Genomic DNA, 12,500 nt, shown 5'->3' with positions numbered 1-12,500 from the left:
CTGCCCCAACTCTTTCAAGTATCCTAAATGGACCTAAGAACCTTGGGTCTAGTTTCCTTCTCCCAGAAACTCTTGCCCTACCTTTGAAGGTAATCATCTTGAGATAGATTAGATCACCAACCTCAAACTCAAGATGTTTTCTTCTCTTGTCAGCATAACTCTTTTGGCGGTCTTGAGCTTCTTTCATCTTCTCCTTGACCAATTTGATCTTTTCTGTGGTCTCTTCCACAATCTCAGGACCTATCATGCTGCGCTCCCCCACTTGGGTCCAGCATAAAGGTGTCCTGCAAGGCCGCCCATATAATGCTTCATAAGGTGACATACCTATGCTGGTGTGAAAGCTGTTGTTGTAATGCAAACTCCACCAGTGGTAAGTGCTTCTCCCATGAGTCACCCCAATCCAGAACACATGCCCTTAGCATATCTTCCAATGTCTGGATGGTCCTTTCTGACTGACCATCCGTTTGAGGATGATAGGATGTGCTCATGTTCACCCTTGTTCCTAAGGCCTTTTGAAAGGCTCTCCAGAAATAAGAAGTGAACCTAGGGTCTCTGTCTGAGACTATACTGGCCGGCACTCCATGCAGCCTCACAATCTGATCATGTAGATCTTTACAATCTCATCCACTCCATCACCTTTCTTGATGGGCAAAAAGTGTGCAGATTTGGTCAGGCGATCAACAATCACCCATACTGCATCCTTTTTGTTTCTGGTTGTGGGAAATCCAGTCACAAAGTCCATTGTGATGTGATCCCACTTCCATTCTGGTATGGGAAGGTTTGTAGTAAACCACTTGGAACCTGATGTTCAGCCTTGACCAATTGACAAGTAGGACACTTGGCCACCCACTCGGCAATGTCAGCCTTCATCCGGATCCAATGGTAGTACCTTTTGATGTCTTTGTACATCTTGTTTAGTCCCGGGTGTACTGAGAACTTAGACTTATGAGCTTGACTCATAATCTCTTCCTTTAGTCCCCGGTCACCAGGTACACTAACCCTCCCATGTACCAAAATGGTACCATTACTTGTGACTTGATACTCAGTCTTGTCATTCTTTGCAACCTTTTGCAAGTTCTCATCCAAGCTTTGTGCTTGTTGTATTCTGGTAAGTAGATCGGCCTGGTTCACAGCCTCTAAACCCAAAGGCTCATCCTCACTTGCCATGGTGTCTAGATGTAGTGACCGACCATCCCTTCCAGGATCTCTGCTTCCTTCTCAGCTGATACCTCAGCCCTACGCCTGCTTAAAGCATCTGCCACTAGATTGGCCTTGCCTGGGTGATAGGCAATGTCCAAATCATAGTCGGCCACAAACTCCATCCACCGCCTTTGTCTCAAATTCAACTCAGGTTGAGTGAAAATGTACTTCAGGCTCTTGTGGTCAGTGAGAATCTGGACTTTGGCACCATACAAATATGATCTCCATATCTTTAAGGCAAACACCACTGCGGCCATCTCTAGGTCGTGTGTTGGGTAGTTGCCCTCGTGCTTCCTGAGTTGCCTCGAGGCATATGCTATGACCTTCCCATTCTGTGTGAGCACACAGCCTAATCCAGTAATGGATGCATCCGTGTACACCACATAGGGTTGATCTTCCTCAGGTAACACCAAAACTGGTGCACTGGTCAGCATGTTCTTCAAGGCTTCAAAGCTCTTTTCACAAGCTTCTGACCAAATGAATCTGACATCCTTTCCAGTAAGTTGTGTCATAGGTTGTGCCACACTTGCAAACCCTTTGACATACTTTCTGTAGTATCCGGCCAAACCCAAGAAGCTTCTTACTTCTGTAGCATTCTTTGGTCTTGGCCACTCTTGTATACACTTGATCTTCTCCGGATCAACAGACACTCCTTCCTCAGACACCACATGTCCTAGGAAACCAATGCTCTTCTGCCAAAAGCTACACTTGCTTAGCTTGGCAAACAATTGTTGTTCTCTCAACCTTTCCAACACCAACCTGAGATGCCTCTCATGGTCTTCCCGGGTCTTAGAGTAAACTAGTATATCATCAATGAAGATGATTACAAATTCATCTAAGTACTCCTGAAAATTCCATTCATCATCTTCATGAAGGCTGCTGGTGCATTAGTCAATCCGAATGGCATAACCACAAACTCATAGTGGCCATACCTAGTCCGGAAAGCTGTCTTCCTTACATCTTCTGATGCAATGGGGATTTGATGATAACCAGAAGCCAAATCAATCTTGGAGAACCATTTGGCTCCCTTTAGTTGATCTAGCAACTCATCAATCCGGGGCAATGGGTACTTATTCTTTATAGTCACCCTATTCAACCCCCTATAGTCTATGCACAACCTGAAGCTACCATCCTTCTTCTTGACAAAGAGGACTGGTGCACCCCAGGGTGATACACTTGGGCGTATGAACCCCTTTTCCAACAACTCTTCAAGTTGTTTCTTTAGCTCAGCCATCTCGGCTGGAGCCATGCGGTATGGGCTCTTTGACATTGGGGCCGTCCCTGGTTCCAGTTCTATTATGAATGGGTCTGACCTATCAGGGGGAATGCCCTGTAGCGACCTAAACACATCATCAAACTCACTGACCAGCGGTATCCCGTCCGGGCCACCATCCCCTACGACCTCCTTAGTGGTGATTGTGGCTATATAAGCTTCACAACCTTGTTCCAGCATCCTTGCCGCACGGACTGCTGATAACACTAAGCATCCAGAGGCCGGATTAATACCTTGGTACCTGATCGGGGGTCCACACCCACTCTCAAACTGCACCCTTCCTCGATGACAGTCTAAGGTGGCCCGATTCTTGCCAAGCCAGTCCATACCTAGGATCACCTCGTGATTCTTAAGGCGGACCACAATCAGATCCACCGGCATTGCCTTACTATGGATCATTACTGGGATGTCTTTGACTAGACCTAGTGGGTGCATCATTTGCCCACCGGCTGCACTCACCAAGCCAAGATCATCCCTAGTTCCCATTTGGAACATACCTTTTCCAATCATATCTGGACTCACAAAACTATGTGTAGCTCCAGTATCAAATAATACATGTGTTTCCACACCACCAATACATAAGGTCCCTACATAAGACCTTATCTAAGTATCTAGTCCATCCTAGATTCCATACCATGCCATTCTAATAAATTGAAAAAATTTAAACAGAATGGGTTTTAGAATTATACCAGTGATCGCCTTGAAGGGTCCGGACTCATCCGCATCCCTTGAAAGCTCATAGACACGAGGTGCTGAAGTTTGGCCTTGCTTGTTGTCTGGCGGTTGCTCTCCGTACGGCCCTTGCCTTGTCCAGTCTGCAACTGGGGACAATCCACACGGAAATGACCTTTCTTACCACATTGGTGACAAGTTCTGGCCTCACTGGTCGAGCCTTGCCCACGGTTCCTATCCGGACCAGGACAATCCCGAGCTGAGTGATCCATCTTGCCACAACGGGTACAGCTCCCATTGCCTTCCAGCACTCTCCTCCATGATGTTTGCCACACTTGGGACACTCTGGCCTACCACTTGAGGTTTTACCCACTTCAGCCGCATCCCTCTTTCTCTTCTTGTCACCACTCTGACCGGAAGACACCACCACACTCTTGAGCTTGTGCTTGTTCTCCTCAGCCAGATTGGTTTCCAGCATTGCCATCCTTTCCACCAACTCAGAGACTGTGTTGAAGGTACGGACTGAGCAATAAGTCTTAAGCTCAGGTCTCAAGCCCCTTATGAACCTGCGGACCTGAACCTTCTCATCCTCGAGTTCCTTACCCACATACCTCCTGAGCCGGTTGAACTCTTCCTCATACTCCCTTACTGACCGCTTGCCCTGAACCAAGTCCAGGAACTTAGCTTCCCAAACGGTCCCATGCTTCTGCTGGAAAGTACTTGTGGTTGAACTCAACCTCAAAGTCAGAGAACTTCACAATGGAACCATTGGTGCGCTTGTCTAGGGACAGCACACCAGTTGTGTGCATCTCCCTCCAGGAAGTGCACTGCTATGTCTCTTTGGTACTCCTCAGGGCACCTTGTTTAGACCTGAAGTTCCTAGCCATCGGTCCCTCCACTCATCTGCCTCCATGGATCAGCACTTCAGCAAAGTGTTGGGTTCCCAAACGGGTAATATGCTCAAGCACCTTCAGATAGTCAACCTTCTTGGTTTGTTCAACTGGTGGATCTAACTCAATAACCCTCAGCAAGAGGCGCCACATATCCACCAGTCCACCAACACCAGGAGCTACCATTGGCGCTTTGAGTAGTTTGACCCATGGAGGAATTCACAACTGTGTGAACACTTGGGTCATAGCCAGCATCTGACTTCCCATTAACTTGATTGCATCAAGTATCTGCTTCATGGTTGGTTCAGCCATTGGTTCATCCGGTCCAATCCTCCCATCTCCTTGGATGTTTGGATTAGCCCGGTTACCAGTCTCTGAGGACTCAGCTTCACCTTCCTGATCATTCTCTTGCTGCCCACTTCCTGCTCCTAGCTGGTTTCCAGGCGCATTTAGTGGTTGCCCGGTCTCGTCCAACTGCCTATTCTCTCCACCCAGCTGAACCTCAGTCTGGTTCACTTGAGTTTCAGTCAGGATGGCCTCACTGGTCTGACCAGTAGGTGGAACTGACAGCAACACTGATGGATTAGGCACTGAGGCATCTCCAGCTGCGGACGCCCCTGTCCCATCCTTAGTCTTCCGAGACCTTGTCATGTCCCTGATCCTGGATATGATCCTTAGGATCGACCATGGTGCAAGGAGACGCACCAGTCAGCTCATGTGACCTAAACACCAGGGTTCATGGCCTGGAAGTAAGGTTAAGGGCATCAGGAAGCTAAGATATAGCTAAGCCAAGAAGGAGACAAGTATAAAGGAGCTGTACAAAGTGTATGGCAGCTGGGCGATGCAGTGAGCAAGCTCGGCCAGCTAGATGAAGTGTAGTGCAGCTCAGTGTAGCTCACTGAAGAGTGTGCCAGCTCCCTGAGCTGGATGAACTAGCTCACTCAGCTGGGTCAGCTGGGGATCAGCTCAACTCAGCTAGACTGAGTGGTTCAAGTCTTGGGCAGTTAGGCCAGGTCCGGGCCAGGACCGGCCTGTGGATGAGCCATGTGTGCTGGTTGGCTGGTGGCTCTTGGGATGGGGCCAGGAGCTTGGCATTCGGTTTGGGCTGACTTTGGACATGTCCAGGAGCTGATTGACAAGCCCAGGACGTCAGCCAACTGCCATAGGCGAATGGGTGTGATCTGAAGCCATTGATGAAATCAAATGCCAGAAAATGATACCGAAGGGATGCAATGGTTAAGAAGTAACCAACCCTTCTTCTATATAAGGAAGGCAAGTCCGTGCCTTTGCAGGCACGTCAGGACTTCATTTTTTCTTCCTGAAACACAAAGAAAAACCAGAGAAAACAGAGAGAAAGTCGGATGGCAACACTCCAACCCCAAGAGTGGGATGAAGGCAGCAAAGAGGCAGTTTTTGATGGCAATCAGAGGAGAGTTGAGAACGACCCTCTGGTGTGTTTTGATTATGGTTTGGCCACGCCCTGGGCTTCATCTACATCCTACTACACACACGCAAATGGCCAGGGAAGAAGGAGAGACGACCGGATTCACTCTCCAAGTCCAAGTGCAGCCTTGAAGGCAGATGTGTGTAGAAAGGCAGTTTCATGGGTACTGAAGTGGGAAGTGATGCACGACCCTTGGGTGGTGTTTGATCATGGATGAACACACCCTAGGCTTCCTCTGTGTCTTAGGGGACACACGCAAATGGCCAGAAGAGAATGGAGAAGGCCGGACTCCACTGCCCAAGCATGTACAGCCTTGAGGTGGATGCAGTGCAGAAACTTGTTTCATGGAAGTTCCATGGAATGGGATGATGGGTGCGACCCCATGATGGTTCTTATCAATACTGGAGGTATATGATAAGACTTGATAGAGGCGTGCAATGGAGGAGCATGGCCAGACATGATACAGGAAGCACAAGATCTAGTAGATCAAGTCTAAGGTAACATGTACATATGATTACTTTGTGGTTATGTTGTTGTCTCTTGAGGTGCATATGAGGCCAAGTATGGCACGCCCTTGGAGACCATTATTGTGATGTATTGTAGGGATACAGGACCCTGGAGAAAGGGGCGGATCATAGTTGAACTAATTCATCCATATGGGATCTGGTAATTAGATGCTATACAGCAACTAGTGATTCATGGTGGTTCATGAGTGAACCTGATCTATGGTTTTGCATTACCAATGGCTTCAGGCCGTGGCAATGAGGTAATGGAATCATATGGTATGATAAGGTATCAACCTTGGGTTGGTACAGGATTGGCTGAGAGCCATGAAGAAGAGCAAGACTGACCAGGTTCATTGGGACATGGTTCCATGGCCGGTTAGGTATGTGTGAAGACTCATCAATTCTGAGTCATGTGGGGTGGTTGGTGATTGACTCAGGAACTGGTGGGCATTGTTAATCTTGTTTCTATGATGTTCAGACATGGAGGTACTGAACCCTGGAGTGGCCGATTCAGAGAAATCTCTCCATGGCCTTGGTTGGGCAGGTAAGTGGGAGATCTGATAGTTCCATAAGGAATTGTTGGGATCCGACTTTCAAATATCTCTTAATGGGTATTTATCATGAATTATCATGGTGAAAGATTAGTTTTATCTCATTGATTTAGAGGTGGTCAGTTTATGGCCATATGGGCTGTTCATGGGCGAGATCAGTATGATCGAGGCCAGTTCTGAGAAATCTGACTTGACCATCCTCTTAGTTATGAATTATCATGAATTATCATGAATTTTAATTAGTTTTGGAGCATGTTTGCTTGAGGTTGTTTTTGTAGCTGAAGACTTCCCAAAGGTACTTGGTCAGTGGGGATGGCTGGTTGAATGACTAAGTAACCAAGGGAAGGGTTTTATGCAGACACAGGAGAGATGTACGAGTAGACAAGGAGCTGGGCGAAGCTGCCTTGAAGCTCGATCAGCTGGAAGAGAGTGCACCTCAAGTGAAATGGTTCAGCTCAGCTGAGCTGGACAAGCTAGTTTAACAAGCTGGGGATAGCTGAGGCAATGAGCTAACAAGCTCCGTGGATGTGGCAAAGGTATGATCTAGCAATTCTTGCATTAGATCTAGATAGAATGGTTTAGGGGAACAGAACCTCAGATATTGTATGACTTGGATTAGGTTCAGGAATCAACTTGGAGCTGGTAGTAGTTGTGTCTACTGTCATGGCTAAGGTGATTCGACCTGACAAGTGTTAGATTGGTTTTAGACCAATGGTTGATAGATAAATATTCCGCTGTGCATAAGTTGAAAGGATCTAAGCTAGGGAAAGGACTAAGGTAGTTAAGCTAGGTCTAAATAGAAGACTTCTCCCTTAGGGAAAGTATAGATAAAGATCAAAATTGAGTGGTTCGGTCAGGGTTATGGACCGAGCGACGTGAGGCACCGACCGCGGCCTAGCTGGCCGGGTTCGGGTCTTACAAGTTGGTATCAGAGCATGCTTGATTCTAGGATCATTGGGTTGTGGTTGTTCACCCATGCATCCGGACAAGTAGATGCTGATGTGATTAATTCACCAGTTTTATTGTTGACTCAGCTGGAGGAAGTTAACAATGAAGCTGGATTGACTGTAAGTCAGCTCAACCCTACTGAGTTCTAGTGGGGGAGAGCTGAGCTGCAGCTGAAGGGGAAGTTGAATCCTCTTGTGATGTGACCGGGTGATCCAAACAATTGTTGCAAACAATGAGAGGACTAACCGGTTGATTGGGCAGCTGTTTTGGCAGCTAATGATCAAGCTGGGCCAGTAGCTGAGGTGGTCTAGATTGATCCACCAGCTAGGGCAGCTTGGTTAGTGGACTACCTGAGGGTGCTGGAGCACATAGCTCAGATGAGAACTAAGTATTTCTCAGGTAGTGTGGATCCTTTTGTGGCAGATGAGTGGAGGTTCTGATTGGGTTGTAACTTCAGCTTCAACTCACTGCTCAAAATAGTATGTTCCAAACCAAAATTATTTCTGGAAACTAAGCACGACCATGGAACCTTACTAGGTGAGCCAAGAGGGAGCTGAGGCAAGATAGGGTATCATGCTTGTGAACGGGAAAGTTCCAAGGTGAACCGGCTTGGCCAAGATGCATTCTCCAAGGGCAAGATCCTGAACAGAAGGTTGGTTGATCTAGTTATCTGGAAATAATAGACGGATTGGACGGATCGATGCAATGCAAGATCTTTTTATGGATGACCTGGACCAGGGAAGTAACATGAACCTGAGAGTGGCTTAGGTTGAAAGAAACGTGCAGCCACTCTTTGGGGGTAAGTGTTTCCTTGGTGGCCGTTCAAAAAGTGAGCATTTTGCGAGGTTCAAGTTGGTTTAAGGGAGATGCTACATGGCTAGTATGCGAGTGGCTTGGGATCAGATGGATCAGCTGGGACTCAGTTAAGCCAAGGTAGGATTCCTTAGATCAATTTGATATGAATTGGGTATATGATGTTAAGTGGCTTAGTATGATGGGGATTGAGGTATATTATAAACACTCCTGTGAATGGTATGGGACATTCACAGAAGTGTGACACTTTGGAGAATGGTTATGGGACGTTTTCCAAATGTGTGATCAAACCGATGTCTTATCATCTAGGTACTTAATGATCAGTGGTGTGGAACACATGACTTTCTGATACTGGAGCTACACATAGGTTTGTGAGTCCAGGATTGATCGGAAAGGGTTTGTTCCAGATGGGAACTGGGGATTGTCTGGTTAGGACATCTGGTATTGATCACAGACAATGTAATGCCTGCGGATCTGATTGTTGATCACAGACAGGGTAATGCCTGCGGATCTGATTGTAGTCCGCCTTAAGATCACGAGGTGATCATAGGCATGGACTGGCTTGGCAAGAATCGGGCCACCTTGGACTGTCATCATGGGAGGATGCAGTTTGAGAGTGGGTGTGGACCCCCGATCAAGTACCAAGGTATAATCCGGCCTCTGGATGCTTAGTGTTATCAGCAGTCCGTGCGGCAGAAAGATGCTTGAGCGGGGTTGTTGAGCCTAGTTGGCCACACCAGCACTAAGGAGGTCGTAGGGGTTGGGGCCCGGAAGGGATACCGCTGGTCAGTGAGTTCGAGGATGTGTTTCGGGCGCTTACAGGGCATTCCCCCTGATAGGCTGACCCGTTCATAATAGAACTGGAACCAGGGACGGCCCCAATGTCAAAGAACCCATACTGCATGGCTCCTGCCGAGATGCCCGAGCTGAAGTCGACTAAGTCCAGTGAAGGACGAGGGTCGCGCAGCACAACCAAGTCGGAGATTGACCTAGGGTTGGAATGAAGTCGACCAAGTCCAGTGAGGACGAGAGTCGCAGGCACAACCAAGTCGGAGATTGACCTATGGTTGGATTGAAACGGTGGAGTCCGGAGTGGACAGGACCGGATGTGATCGAGTTCTTTAAGACTTGACTGATACATCGAGTGTCTTGGAGATTGGGTAAATCTACTAAGACTCGAGTATGCAGTAAGTTCTTAAGGACTAAAAATGATCTAGTCATGGACTAGGCTCAGAGAATAATTGACTTGGTGTATACTAGACTGCAACTTGGAAAGTTGAGTTCAGTGACACAAGTCTGTTATGGTGTGATATGTAAAAGGAGAAGACCACTTGGTTCGGAATCAAGTGAGTTCCGTCCAAGTGGGGGAGACTTGTTCATACATTGATCAAAAAGGTGATCAGTGAAATGGAACAAGGATGATGATGCAAAAGAGTTCGGTGGAACCTTTGCATCAAGCAAAATGACAGCACCACTGGATTCGAGGACGATCCATTCTAAGTGGGGGAGACTTGTCATGTCCCTGATCCTGGATATGATCCTTAGGATCGACCATGGTGCAAGGGACGGACCAGACGTCAGCTCATGTGAACCTAAACACAAGGGTATCATGGCCTGGAAGTAAGGTTAAGGGCATCAGGAAGCTAAGATATAGCTAAGCCAAGAAGGAGACAAGTATAAAGGAGCTGTACAAAGTATGTATGGCAGCTGGGCGATGCAGTGAGCAAGCTCGGCCAGCTTAGATGAAGTGTAGTGCAGCTCAGTGTAGCTCACTGAAGAGTGTGCCAGCTCCCTGAGCTGGATGAACTAGCTCACTCAGCTGGGTCAGCTGGGGATCAGCGCTCAACTCAGCTAGACTGAGTGTTCAAGTCTTGGGCAGTTAGGCCAGGTCCGGGCCAGGACCGGGCCATGTGGATGAGCCATGTGTGCTGGTTGGCTGGTGGGCTCTTGGGATGGGGCCAGGGAGCTTGGCATTCGGTTTGGGCTGACTTGTGGACATGTCCAGGAGCTGATTGACAAGCCCAGGACGTCAGCCAACTGCCATAGGCGAATGGGGTGTGATCTGAGCCATTGATGAAATCAAATGGCCAGAAAATGATACCGAAGGGATGCAATGGTTAAGAAGTAACCACCCCTTCTTCTTATAAGGAAGGCAAGTCCGTGCCTTTGCAGGCACGTCAGGACTTCATTCTTCTTCCTGAAAACAAAAGAAAAACCAGAGAAAACAGAGAGAAAAGTCGGATTGGCAACATCCAACCCAAGAGTGGGATGAAGGCAGCAAAGAGGCAGTTTTGATGGCAATCAAGAGGAGAGTTGAGAACGACCCTCTGGTGTGTTTTTGATTATGGTTTGCCACGCCCTGGCTTCATCTACATCCTTACTACACACGCAATGGCCAGGGAAGAGGAGAGACGACCGGATTCACTCTCCAAGTCCAAGTGCAGCCTTGAAGGCAGATGTGTGTAGAAAGGCAGTTTCATGGGTACTGAAGTGGGAAGTGATGCACGACCCTTGGGTGGTGTTTGATCATGGATGAACACACCCTAGGCTTCCTCTGTGTCTTAGGGACACACGCAAATGGCCAGAAGAGAATGGAGAAGGCCGGACTCCACTCCCAAAGGCATGTACAGCCTTGAAGGTGGATGCAGTGGCAGAAACTGGTTTCATGGAAGTTCATGGAATGGATGATGGGTGCGACCCATGATTGGTTCTTATCAATACTGGAGGTATATGATAAGCTTGATAGAGGCGTTGCAAATGGAGGAGCATGGCCAGACATGATACAGGAAGCACAAGATCTAGTAAGATCAAGTCTAAGGTAACATGTACATATGATTACTTTGTGGTTTATGTTGGTGTCTCTTGAGGGTGCATATGAGGCCAGTATGGCACGCCCTTGGAGACCATATATTGTGATGTATTGTAGGGATACAGGACCCTGGAGAAAGGGGCGGATCATAGTTGAACTAATTCATCCATATGGGATGGTAATTAGATGCTATACCAGCAACTAGTGATTCATGGTGGTTCATGAGTGAACCTGATCTATGGTTTTGCATTACCAATGGCTTCAGGCCGTGGCATGAGAAGGTAATGGAATCATATGGTATGATAGGTATCAACCTTGGGTTGGTACAGGATTGGCTGAGAGAGCCATGAAGAAGAGCAGACTGACCAGGTTCATTGGGACATGGTTCCATGGCCGGTTAGGTATGTGTGAAGACTCATCAATTCTGAGTCATGTGGGGTGGTTGGTGTGATTGACTCAGGAACTGGTGGCATTGTTAATCTTGTTCTATGATGTTCAGACATGGAGGTACTGAACCCTGGGTGGCCGATTCAGAGAAATCTCTCCATGGCCTTGGTTGGGCAGGTAAGTGGAGATCTGATAGTTCCATAAGAATTGTTGGGATCCGACTTCAAATATCTCTAATGGGTATTTATCATGAATTATCATGGTGAAAGATTAGTTTTTCTCATTGATTTAGAGGTGGTCAGTTATGGCCATATGGGCTGTTTCATGGCGAGATCAGTATGAATCGAGGCCAGTTCTGAGAAATCTGACTTGACCATCCTCTTAGTTATGAATTATCATGAATATCATGAATTTTAATTAGTTTTTGGAGCATGTTTGCTTGAGGTTGTTTTTGTAGCTGAAGACTTCCCAAAGGTACTTGGTCAGTGGGATGGCTGGTTGAATGACTAAGTAACCGAAGGAAGGGTTTTATGCAGACACAGGAGAGATGTACGAGTAGACAAGGAGCTGGGCGAAGCTGCCGAAGCTCGATCAGCTGGAAGAGAGTGCACCTCAAGTGAAATGGTTCAGCTCAGCTGAGCTGGACAAGCTAGTTTAACAAGCTGGGGATAGCTGAGGCAATGAGCTAACAAGCTCCGTGGATGTGGCAAAGGATATGATCTAGCAATTCTTGCATAGATCTAGATAGAATGGTTTAGGGGAAACAGAACCTCAGATATTGTATGACTTGGATTAGGTTCAGGATCAACCTTGGAGCTGGTAGTAGTTGTGTCTACTGATCATGGCTAAGGTGATTCGACCTGACAAGTGTTAGATTGGTTTTAGACCAATGGTTGATAGAGTAATATTCCGCTGTGCATAAGTTGAAAGGATCTAAGCTAGGGAAGGACTAAGGTAGTCTTAAGCTAAGGTCTAAGATAGACTTCTCCCTTAGGGAAAGTATAGAT

The sequence above is a fragment of the Raphanus sativus genome, unplaced genomic scaffold, assembly GCF_000801105.2.
Source record: "Raphanus sativus cultivar WK10039 unplaced genomic scaffold, ASM80110v3 Scaffold0067, whole genome shotgun sequence".
NCBI lineage: Eukaryota > Viridiplantae > Streptophyta > Magnoliopsida > Brassicales > Brassicaceae > Raphanus > Raphanus sativus.
This window is presented reverse-complemented; position numbering follows the sequence as displayed.